We start from the raw sequence: 12,366 nt of genomic DNA on the forward strand, positions 1-12,366 counted from the left end.
GCTTGCTAGCTCATTTCTTTTTAGTGTTGATTAATGTTCCATTGTCTGCATGGACCACAGTTTATTTATCCACTCACCTCTTGAAGGACATCTTGGTTGCTTCCAAGTTTTGGCAATTATGAATAAAGCTGCTATAAACATCCATGTGCAGGGTTTTCTGTGAATATGTTTTTAACTCCTTTGGGTAAATACCAAGGAGGACAATTGCTGGATAATATGGTAAGTATATTTAGTTTTATAAGAAAATGCCAAACGGTCTTTCAAAGTAGCTGTACCATTTTGCATTCTCACCAGCAATGAATGAGAGTTCCTGTTGCTCCAAATCCTCACCAGCATTCAGTGTTGTCAGTGTTTAAATTTTGGCCATTCTGATAGATGTGTAGGGGTATTTCATTGCTGTTTTAATTTGCATTTCCCTGATGGCATATGATGTGGGGTATCTTTTTATATGCTTATTTACCTTCTTTGGTGAGGTGCCCATTTTTCAGTTGGATTGTTCCTTATTGTTGAATTTTGAGAGTTCTTTATATTGTTTGGGTAATGGTTCTTTATCATATGTAGCCTCTTGCAATTATTTTCTCCCAGTCCGTGGCTTGTCTTCTTATTCTCTTGACCATCTGTTTTTGTAAGTAAAATTTTATTTGAATACAGCTATACTCATTCCTTTACATATTATCCATGGCTACTTTTATGCTACAATGGCAGAGTTAAGTAGTTGTGAGAGAGACTGTGTAGTCTAAAATATTTACCATCTGACCCATTATAGAAAGTTTGCTGATCCTGCTGGAGGAGATGGTAAGAAGGTAAGACTGGTTTACAAAGGGTCTTTTATGCTTTACTGAGGAATTTAGATTTCGTTCTTTGGAGATTTGGAACCACTGAATTCTGAGCAAGGACGTAATTTGCTATTTCTGTGGTAAATTATTCAGGAAAGTATCTGATGGATGAATTTGAAGTTGTATTAGTTTGTGTTCATTACAGGCAACAGAAACCACTCTAGGTATTTTGAGCAGAGAGAGATTTAATATGAAGAATTAGGTGCTTACAAAAGTCATTGGATGGGCTGCAGAAACAGAGGTGAGTCCTGCCCCATCTTTAGTTTCAAGGTCAGAGCCTTGCAGCTGCAGTCGAGTGGAGATGTCAGAAAACTGCTGCTGCCCCTACAACCACCTTACACACAGGAAGCTGGTGTTTAAGCAGTGAAGCATGGGGTCTGTGAGAGCCGCCACCAGTCATCACCACCACAAGAAGAATGGTCTCTGCCTTCCTTCTGCTTTCCAAATCTCCTGCAAGAGCTTCTCAGTGGTGAAACCTAAATCACTTCTAGAACCTAACTGAAAGGGAGTCAGAGAGTCTTCTTGCCCTAGTGAGTGGGCAGGAGAAGGGAGTCATGTGGAATAGAACAGCATGGGAATTCTTACACAGTGAAGGTTGAAACTAAAATCAGGGACCAATAAGTGGACTGTTGTAGGAACTAGTGAGATAGGAATTGGTGACTAGCCTTGGGCAGTGTCAGAATAGATAGGAGACAGAAATACCTGGGCAGTATAATCACTGAGCGGGATTGGGTGACAAATGAGACAAAAGGGAGGATGAATAGAGGGGACTCCCAGGCTGTTGGCTTATGGTTATTCATGGAATATAAATGCAGCAGAGGAGGTGCTTATGAAGCTGTCACTTTAGAATGGCATCCCCCATGATGGTTGGGATTGGTGTTTAGCAGGATCTATGGAACAAGTGGTACTGTGTGGCTCTGGGGCAGAGTCGTTCCTCTGAAAGTGTCTCCACAGGAGGAGGAAAGGGTATCCACAGTAGGAAGAGTTTAAAAGAAAACTTGAGAGAGACAGAGCAAAATAAAATGCATTCCTGACATTGAACAGTGGGGCCAGTATAAGGGTCACCACAACTGAGTGATATTTCTACTTTAATCATATCTGTATCTGAATTCTAGGACTTCTCAGCCCTAGAAAATTGTGATTGAAAGGGAACGGATTTAGAGAGAACCAAATAAAAAGAGTATGGGCCTTGGAGAAATTACTTTTTGGTTATGGGAGCTTGGGCAGCTTGGGTATGTGATGATGGAAGATCAGAACAAAACTGCAAATGCTTTGAACAGATAGGGATGGAGGGGGAAAGGGTTGCTTAAGCCATGGTGTTTGTGGCTGTGGTTTGGTATGATGAGGTTAGATTTTTCCTTTCAAGATTCTGTTGGCACTCGGTGGCTCTTTTTGAAAGTGCCAAGGTCTGTGGAGGTACAGATTTGAGGTTTAGTCTAGTGATTGTCTTTATGATGGCATACTCAATAGCCTGAATAGAATGACCTCTTTCAAACACTGAAATAGTTCTATGTTTTGCATTAGATAAAAATTGCCACAGAACTGAAGTACAGAATTCATATTGCTTTATGCTTCACATGTCACAAGGTTTATTGAAGTTATTATGTACCCTTAACTTATTGAAAATATAGCAAAGGTATCCTCAATTTTGGGGGGGCCTCTCTTCCTTATTTCCATTTCTGTATCAGTTCGCTTCATGCTGGCATCCATCTCTATCATTCTGCCAAAATTACAGCCACAAAGGCCTACCTGACATATCTGCAGGTTTAGCCTTGCGGACTAGTGACTGGTCCTTTCTGGAAATGTTCTGTGCCTTGGCTTCTATAATAATGCGGAATCCCAGAGTGTTTCTCTTTTTTCCTGGTTTGATTGATTTTTGTTATTTAAAAAATAAATTTGATCCATATGAAAATATATATGAATGTATTACATAACAACAGGATGTAATATTAAATAGGACAGTCGAGAGCGGTGTCATTAAGGAGGGGTGCTTTAAGCAAAGATTTTAAGGTGAGGGATTTAGCCATGAGGATACCTGGGGGAAGAATGTTTGCACAGAGGAATGCCTATGGCAAAGGAACTAAGCTGGGAGCGTGCCTTTGGAGTTGAAGGAATAGTAGAGAGGCCAGTCTGGCTGGCGTGGAGGGAGTGATGGGAAAATAGATGAGGGCAGTGATAGGTAGGGCCAGATCATATCTATGAATTTCTACTTTATAAGTTTAAAGGTTATTTTAGTGAGTCCATAGTGCAAATTTGAACTATGTCTTGTGGGCGAATTGAATGTTTTATCTTTATCTCATGACCCTCTTTTTTTTTTTTTTTTCTCAGTGCTTTTTCTCTTAAAATTTATTTGGTCTGAGCAATAAAAAGCAACAACCTACAACAACACTCAAAAGCATTATGCTAAGTGCAAGAAGCCAGACACAAAAGGCTATGTTTTGTATGATTCCATTTATATAATGTTCTGGAAAAGGCAAAATTGTAGGGACAGATATGCAATCAGCAGTTTGTGGGAATTGAAGGGAGGGATTAACCGCAAAAGGATACCAAGAAGTGTTCTGGGGCGATGGAAATATTCTGTGTCTTGATCGTGGTGGTGGCAACATGGTTATATACATTTGCTAAAACTCATTAAACTGCACCCTTAAAAAGGGTGATTGTACTATATGTAAATTATACCTCATTTTTTAGAAGTCATTTTTAAAAAATCAATTTGTTTTGACACTAGCATAGCTACCCCAATTGTCTTTTGTTTTATATTTGCTTGGCATATTTTTTTCCCCATTTATTTAGTTTCAACCTTTTTGGTCCTTATGTTTTAGATGGGGTTGCTTGCAATAGCATTTAACTGAGATTTAAAAAAAAAACAACAATATGATAACTTCTATTTTTAAACTGTCACGGTTAGTCCATTTATGTTTTTTGTGATTTTCGGTATCTTTGGCGTTGTTTTCATCCTTTTGCCCTCTTTGCTTTACATATCTAGACGAACTTTCTATGTTAAGCTTGTGTTTGGCCTGCCTTTCTCTGTCTTAATGAGTTGAAAGTTTCTTTGGCTCGCTGATTATTTGATAATGGAGTGTGAAATTCTGCATCTAGTGGTGTAAAGAGAACAAGAATTATCCACTGGCTCCCTGTCTGAAGACTTTTTGTTTGGTTTTACTCTGAGTTTTATAGCATGTCTATGTTCTGGGTCTACATTGCATGGCCTTTGAAGGTATAACTTTTTAATGACAAAACAGTTTTAAAGCGAGATTACTGATAACCCGGAGTAGGATGTGGTGGGAATAATTGTTAATTTGTGAAGAAGGGGAGATCAGGACCAGGTTGGTTTTGTTCTTTTTGGTTTTTTTTAAATTTTACCTTGGAAATTTTGCCTTTAAAGAAGATTTAAAAGGCTTTATTTTAAATCAAATCATACAATTTTGTTTTACACTTAGAAAAGAATGATGGATTGGGGACTCCTGAGGAGTTACTTCTTCCTCTTCCATTTACTTGTTTTTTTTTCCAGGAGGGGTACGGGGTAGTGGTGCTAAGTTCTCAAACACCATGTCAAAGGCGCCTGTGCCTCATTCATCTTTGTGTCCCTAGCAGGGCCTAGAATAGTTCCTTGCTGCACGTAGCAGCAGCTCAATAAATATTTGTTGAGTTGAAAGAGTCTTGTGTTTCTGCTCCTGTTTGCCAGAACTTCGGGGTGGGTCTTGCTACTGGTTTACATTCCTTGGCGCCCCTACTCCTGAGAAGTGATGGTTTCAGGGGCACAGGGTGTAAGGAGACTTTTTATCAGAGCTGCCTTGTGCTTTCCAATGCCTAGCCTAACTGCCAAGAGCGTGGTGGGTTCCCACTGCCTGCCTGCTCCTGTTTCATCTGGTTTTTTCTTCATGATTAATATTTCCATATTGAACCCTTTTCATGGACTGTTCTTTTCAAATCTGTGCAACTTTTAAGGTGAACACTGGAATTAGAGATAAGTTGCCATATAAATACATCTTGTTTGGAAAAGGAATCTGTCAAGTCCATGCCTGAACTCTACCGGAAAAGAATGTTACTTACCCTCTAAGAACAGTAATATCTCGCTCATAGATAGTTGTTCCAATTCCCAAGTGATTGTTGAATGTTAGAAATGTGTATCTCATAGAGGACATTCAGATCACAGAAATGCTGTCCCCGTGAGATGAGCACGGATTTCATATGGCAATGCTGTAACTATATCAGGCCGTTTGACTGGAGTGAGGTAGCGTGATCAACAAGAATTTAGGACGAAGTTATTACCTAACCATATATTTGAGAGCATCTTCTGTGGAAATTGACATTTATTTGTATTGGAAGGATGTGTTAGTTTTCTGTTGGTGTCTAACAGATCACCACAAACTTAGGGCTTAAAACGACACCATTATTAGCTCACGGTTAGATAGGTCAGATGTCCAGCATAGCATGGCCAATTGGTTTGTCTACTCAGCATCTCACAAGGCCAAAATCAAGGTGATGGCAGGGCTGCATGCTTATCTGGAACCTCTGAGGAAAAATTTGCTTCAAAGCTCATTCAGATCATTGGCTGAATTTGGTTACTTGTGGTTGTAGGACTGAGGTCCCCATGTCCTTGCTGGCTATCACTCAGGGCCCCCTCAACTCCTTACGGCCACCTACATTTTTTTCTCACGTGTCCCCCCAATCTTCAAGCCAGCAAGAGTGTGTCAAATTTCCCTGCTTCAAACTTCTCTGATTTTCTTTTCTGCTCTCCACTTCTTACACATCTGCTGGAGAAAGCACTCTACTTTTAAGAGATTATATAATTAGATTAGACTCACTTGGATAGTCTCCGTTTCTTAAGGTCAACAAAACATATGTACCATCTAACATAACATAATCCGGGGTGTGACATCTCGTCGTATTCATTGGTTTTAGGCACTAGAGTGGGGTATCTTTGGGAGGACGGTCATCTTTCAATACATTTATTTCTTTCAATATAGAAATTCTGCCCACCACAGAAGGTATCTCTCTTAATTCTCATGTTTAATCACTTGCCTGGTCTTTACTGTTGGAGGGTGCTTGAAAATTACAGCTAGAACAACAGCAACAACAACAACAACAACAACAAATCCATGCCAAATAAAATTTGTTTGGACTTGGAGATTGTCTTGCAATTTTAGTATTGAGCATTGGGCACAAAATGCTCATGAAGTCTAATGAAATGATTTTTATTTATTTTTATTTCTAGACCCTGATAGTAGAGAATGTTTTCATATGATCTTAGGTCTAGCCTTTTTGGAACTTCTGACAGTTGTCAGTTTCTGGTAGATCATGGATTCCATCCTGTGGCCTGGATTCCATTCTTTAAAGGGTGGTGTGAGGTGGGGAGATGATGAGTGACTGGATTGCAAAGAGCATAGGAAGTGCTAGAGATTACAGGCCAAAGGATGCTTTTGATCTTGACAGCTAGCTTCTTTTATTCATTCTTCAAATATTTTTACATGCCTACTGGGGGGCCAGGCACATGCTGGGTGCTGTTTATATAAAGGTACACAAAGCCGACATCCTCTCTGCCCTCATGAGGGCAGATAGACCTTATTGGAGATAGACAGGAAACAAATAAACACACAAACAAATATATAATTACAAATAGAAGTGGCATAAAGGGGAAAGATTAGAATGCTGTGTGAGAGAATGCAAGGGAATTTACTGTGGCCTCGGAGGTGAGGGACATTTAGACCAAGTTTTGCGTTAGGCGCCAGCTGGGTGAAGAATCCAGAGAAGGGTATGCCAGGCAAGTAGTTGAGCAAAGCCTCTGATTTTCTTCAGGAGGAGTTTAGAGGGATGTTTTGAGGAATGTCCATTGAACATATTTTTTCTGGAGCTTGACTTGCTCCTGCTGAGTTCATGCCTTTGTGATTTGTTGTGTTAGAACACTTAGAAATAATGCCCCCAAATCCTGTTATCCTTAGTACCTGCCCTAATATCTGTCATCCTCAGCGCCTCAGGGTCCTCTGTAGCCCTTTCTGGTCTGGGGCTGTAGCACAGGGAGGCTCTGAGCTGGCCCACGTTCAAACAAGATGTGATGATATTGATAGGAAGAAGTTTGTAGATACTTTTCTGGCCCAACTGTACAAACTGGAGCCCATGCAGATTCTAATTGTAAGTCAGAGGAGGTTGATGGTCTTCGATGCTCTTCTCCTAGACTGCGAGGGCATCCTATGCCCTTGTACCATCTCAAGCCATAGGGCAAATAAGTCACGAGCTGCTGTCTATGTTTCAGGAACCTCTCGTCATCAACTGCTGCACCCAGGTGCGTGGGGTAGAATGAGACAGTGAACACCTCTCCTGAACTTCAGCTCTCTTTCAAGTTTGGGAGGGCATTTGAGCATTCTTTACAATGAGGCCCAACATACAACTTAGATTAGATTAGTCAAAATTTCTTGTATATTCTCTCTTAAGTGAGTTTTTTAGTCTCATAAAGCTGCCACCATTGAGAGGATAGCTCTGTACTCCACGTTGGGCAAAAGTAAATCATTTGTGTTTCTGTAATGTAGAACAGACTTGGCAGCAGTTTTATTTTTACCTTTCCTGTCATTTCTGAGGCTGGTAGCTAGGGGTAGGGTGTGGAATGGAGCCTTAAATTACCCTTGGAATGCCTAGAATGGTCCCATTTTAACTCTAATTGCGTCTTTCCCTTTTCACCTCTCCTTTTTACTCGCCCCCCCCCACCGCCCGATTTTATTTATTTATTTCTAATCCACATTTGAATGAGGAGGAATAATTGAGTAGGGTGTAGGTAGGAGTAGGTTCACTTATTGATGCCTTTTTGAATGGTGGAAACCGTGTCTTTTCCCATCACCGCTTCCCATTTTTTCTCCATGCTTCTATTTTAAGTGTCTGTTTTTTTTGCTGGTTCTGGCTTGCTGGAAACTGGCCCAGCCTTACTCAGTTTTGTTTCCATGCAGCTATTAAAAGACAATGCCCAGTTAAGAGGCCTCAGAGGAGGGGTGGGAGCTGCCCTCTTGGGTCTAGTCATCCAGGCAAATACCCTGCTTTGGAATGTGAGAAGAGTTTAAATTCATTAGGTAGTTTTAACTTCTGTGTCTGGTTTTTTCTTTTATAAATGGAGAAAAACCCACTACCACTTGTTATACTCTGGAACTTCTCTTTTGCTGAGCTTGAAGACTAACAGGCCTGAATCTGAGGTCTAAGGACCTCCATTTCATATCCTGGGTCTTTTTTACCAAGTTAAAAAAAATATGCTTGGCACCTAGTATCTGGTCTGCCATGAATTCTTAACATTTGGGAGAGATGTGTCCTCAGTCTTTGGAGAATCCTACATTTATTAATACAGAGTGTCTTTAGAGTCCTGAATATTGCCTAAAATTCATTTTCATCAAGGTTCTTGTTTGTTTGTTTGTTTGTTTATTATTTTCTGAGCACATCCTATAAGTCACCTGCCTTTTAAAACTTCTGCTCACTTTTATTTTTTTCTCACAGAATGAGCTGCTTTTTGTGGTGGCTCAAACACACAAATTGCTTTTTTAAATTATTAAAAGTTAGGCTTATTGAGGTATAATTTACATATAGTAAAATTCACCTTTTGCAGTGTACACTTGTGTGGGTTTTGACACAGGCATATGGTCTGGTAACCTCTACTGTAACCAAGATATAGAAAGTCTTGTCTCCCCAAAACGTTCCCTTGTGCCCCTTTGTTGTAAACTCCATTCTACCCCCAGCCACTGGCAAACACTGATCCATTTTCTTTCCGTACAGTTTTGCCTCCTCTTAAGTGTCATAAAAATGGAATGATGTGTATACTGCGTAGCCTTTTATGTCTGTCTTCTTCCACTTAGCATAATGTATTTGTGATTCATCTATATTGCACGTGTATCAGTATTTGTTCCTTTTGTTTGCTAAGTAGTATTCCACTCTATGGATGTACCACAGTCTGTTCATTCACCAGTTGAAGAACTTTGGGTTGTTTATAGATTTAGAAATTATGGATAAAATTACTATAAATATTTGCCTATAGGTTTCTATGTAAACATATGTTTTCATTTCTCTTGGGTAAATACCTAGGAGTAGGATTTCTGGTTCATATGCTAAGTGTATCTTTAACTTTATTAAAAAACTGTCAAACTGTTTTCCAAAGTAGCTGTTCCCTTTAGCAGTGTTGGAGAGTTCCAGTTGCTTTACATTCTTGTCAGCACTTGTTACTGTCGGCTTTTCCCCCTTTCTCCATTCTAATAGGTGTGTAATTGTATATCATTGGGGCTTAATTTGCATTTCCCTAATGACTAATGACATTGAACAACTTTCATGTGCTTATTTGCCATTTGTAGATCTTCTCTGGAATATCTATTAAAAATATTTTGATTATTTTTTATGTTGGTTTGTTGTTTTCTTATCACTGAGTTTTGAGCGTTTTTAAAATGTATTCTGGATATGTTTTCCAGTCTATGGATTGGCTCGACAGTGTCTTTGGAAGAGCAGGAGTTTTGAATTTTGATGAAGCCCCCAACTAACTGCTTTTTAAAATGAATTTCCACGTAACGGATATGATAGACTTATTGATTTCAAATTCTGAGCCACCACCAAATTTTGAGTTCCACTTTTTAACTTAGCAAAAAATTTACCAATAGGTAGGGCTGGCTTCCTTTTTTTTTTTTTTAACTAAACAAACTTTGTTTTGATTAATTATTCCACATAAACTATTGCATATATTATGACTGTCAACAAAGCTGCATTGGGATGACAATGCCAAGTTGTCATCCAGGCTCACTCACTAGCCAGGTGGCTCCCACACACCAGCATTGTAGGGTGTGATGTAAATTTCTGTCTGAGCAAAATTACAAATCACTGCATTTCCACTGCGATATAAGCTCCTTGAGGTCAGGGACGATTTCTATTGTGTTACTAGCCCTGGAACAGGACCTAGTGCACAGAAAATAATGATAGAATGCAATTCAATGGCCTTTATGAGAGGTGATGCAAGATGTCCCAAGTCATCCAAGGCTCTGGCTGTCAGAGTCACCTGAGGACTGAGAGTCAAAACTTGCGTGCCAGGGGATGCCCAGAGCCCTGTACTAGAACCTTACCTGTATCAGATCCACTTTCAGGAGCATGGAGAGAGAATCGTAGGTCCCTGGCTTTGATTGGTATTCCTTAGGAAGGCCTCAGTTTCTGAGAACCTTAGGTAAGGAACGCTAGCATTCAGAGAAGGGTATGCTGTAAAATAAGCTGAATCTCTGTAACTAGGTGACCTGAAACCATTTGTGGAGTTTTGCTGTTCCCTTTCTTCTGCCTGCTGTGGTGTATAGCGCCCGCCCCCTTCCCCAAATGGTGGAGGGACAGGCCAAGGTTGAAGTCATGGGCACAGCTGAAGCCAGGCCGTCTGTGGTAGAGCCCAGTTCATTCCCACCCCGTTGCCCCGCTTTTGTCCTGAGACTATTTTGGCTTATGGTGTGTGGTTTCAGCATTTGGGCCAGCTTTTAATCACGACACAATCCCATCTTTTAAGGGTTGAATGAGTCCTCCAAGAGAGGAAACTGCTCAAGAGATTTTCCTCAAATGTTGAGGCCTTCTCTTCCTCCTGAGAGTCTTATTTTAAAGGTAATTCAAGAGGAAAAAGTTGAAGCTCCAGATTTTGGGCAAGGGAAGATTCTGGGGGGAGGGTCTGTGTGTGTGTGGTGGTGAGGGAGCGGGGTGGCAGTGGGCCACGGGCAGGGAGGCGGCAGTTCACACAAAGTGGTCCCAGCTGCCCCCGGTTTACAGGCTAATCCCGGCTGCGCTCCAGCCTGTCATTCAGGGTAAGCTGCTATCATTAGTGGTTAAACATTTCTGAAAGTATTCTCTCTCAATTCTGACCGCACACCCTTTCGGGGAAGGGAGGGAGGAGCCAGGAGGAGCCATGCCCAGCGCTCTGCTGAGGGACAAGGAGCCTGGCGACTGGGCGTAATCATGGGCTTGTCAGAGCCATACGTGCGACAGGACTGCTGTTGCATTTTCCATGCTGCCCACGCAGCCTGCTGCTCCTTGAGGGGTCCAGCCCTCTGCTGTGGGCTGTGAGTACCAAATCAGGGAGGCTTTTTTGTCCTTTAAGGGGATTCTTGGCTGAAAGAAACCTCCTATTAACCAATTTTATCTCTCTCAAGCTCTCTGCCCTCAGCACATATACATACATTCTCCCGTGGCCAAAGCCCATCTTTCCCTTTGGAACTCGTCTTTACTTGTTCTGCTTTCGATGAGGATTTGTGGTCAAAGGCTCAATACTAACATTTCTTCCCATGAAGTGGGGACGTTGAAATATTTTTGTCTTGACTGAGGTGTGGTTGACAGCTTTTGATTTATGAAATTAGCTCAGGGGAAAATAAGATGGAAAAAGCGAGTCCAAATTAAATCTTTATTTCCATAGCTCAGTTGTGCCCTCTCTATCCATCTGTAACTACCACAGCCTTTAGGTAGGAAGGACTCCAGGGTTTGCTAGCTTTCTTCTTTGTTATTTGTAGTGTTGGCCCAAGAAAAACCTTTTTTTTTAATTGTCTTTTTTCCTTATTCAAAATTATATAGGCTCAATGAAGAAACCTAGGATAATCTAGAAAAGCACAAAAGGAAAAGCTAAAGACATCCATATTCCCAACACCCAGAGATAATCACTGTTAACACTTTGGCGTACGCCCACCTTGTTGGAAAGTGGTCAGTGGGGCACTTCTTTTTCCCCTAGAACCTCCTAGTTTGCTGTGCTGCAGGCTTGTCCCAACACACTGGACTAGAGCCTGACCAGCAGAGGTGTTCTGGTGGGTATCACGCATCCCAGCTGGGGAACTTTCTATGAGAGCTCATCATCTCGCCATTGGCTAAGGGACAAGTACAATAATTGCCTGGGAGGGATTTAGCTTAAGACCAGGCCTCCCACCCCAGCCTCCAACCAAAGAGCATGGTCTCTTGACCTCCTACCGCCTGAATTAGAGTCCTTGCTCCATTGCTTACTTTCTACTACACTTCTCTGTGCCTGTTTTCTTATCTGTAAAATGGCCATTATCATATAAGCTACTTCTAGGGTTGCCACGTTAAATGTGATAATATATTCAAAGGCACAGAGCACCACTGGTACCTGGAACATAATAGTGTAGGTCCGTGCATAGTATATACTTCTATAGTCATTGTTGTTACTTCGACTGTTGGTAGTATTCTCACTGCCCCGTGTCATGTGGTATAGATTGTTTTCTGGACCTCTGTTTCTGTGCCTGGAGAGAGGTGGGCTTTCTTCACTGGGTAATATGAATTATTTCACTGTTGAAAAGTAGGATATAAGCACTGGAATAATTTGCTTTGGCAAAACTGAAGAACCAAAGGGCAAAGGAGGCTTAGAGACTTTCACTGAGTGGTCCAAGTCAAGTTACAACAGGAACGTGAGAACACATACTGCCTGTTGCCTCGTGTTCTCTGAAGATGTCAGGCAGGTTCTCTGCTGCTAGAGTCCACTGTTTTTCTTCTGAAGTAAATCCCTTTCTGCATTGTTCCTCATTGACTTGGATGGACTGTGGGGTCATCT

At 41.1% G+C, this 12,366-nt stretch overlaps 1 protein-coding gene across 3 annotated transcripts in view; it reads left to right on the forward strand.

Moving 5' to 3' along the window:
• WWP2 (WW domain containing E3 ubiquitin protein ligase 2) overlaps positions 1 to 12,366 on the forward strand; it is a 122,703-nt gene that overhangs the window by 60,272 nt on the left and 50,065 nt on the right. The gene's annotated exons all lie outside the window — the stretch shown is intronic.

This window comes from Rhinolophus ferrumequinum, chromosome 15 (assembly GCF_004115265.2).
Source record: "Rhinolophus ferrumequinum isolate MPI-CBG mRhiFer1 chromosome 15, mRhiFer1_v1.p, whole genome shotgun sequence".
NCBI classification, from domain to species: domain Eukaryota; kingdom Metazoa; phylum Chordata; class Mammalia; order Chiroptera; family Rhinolophidae; genus Rhinolophus; species Rhinolophus ferrumequinum.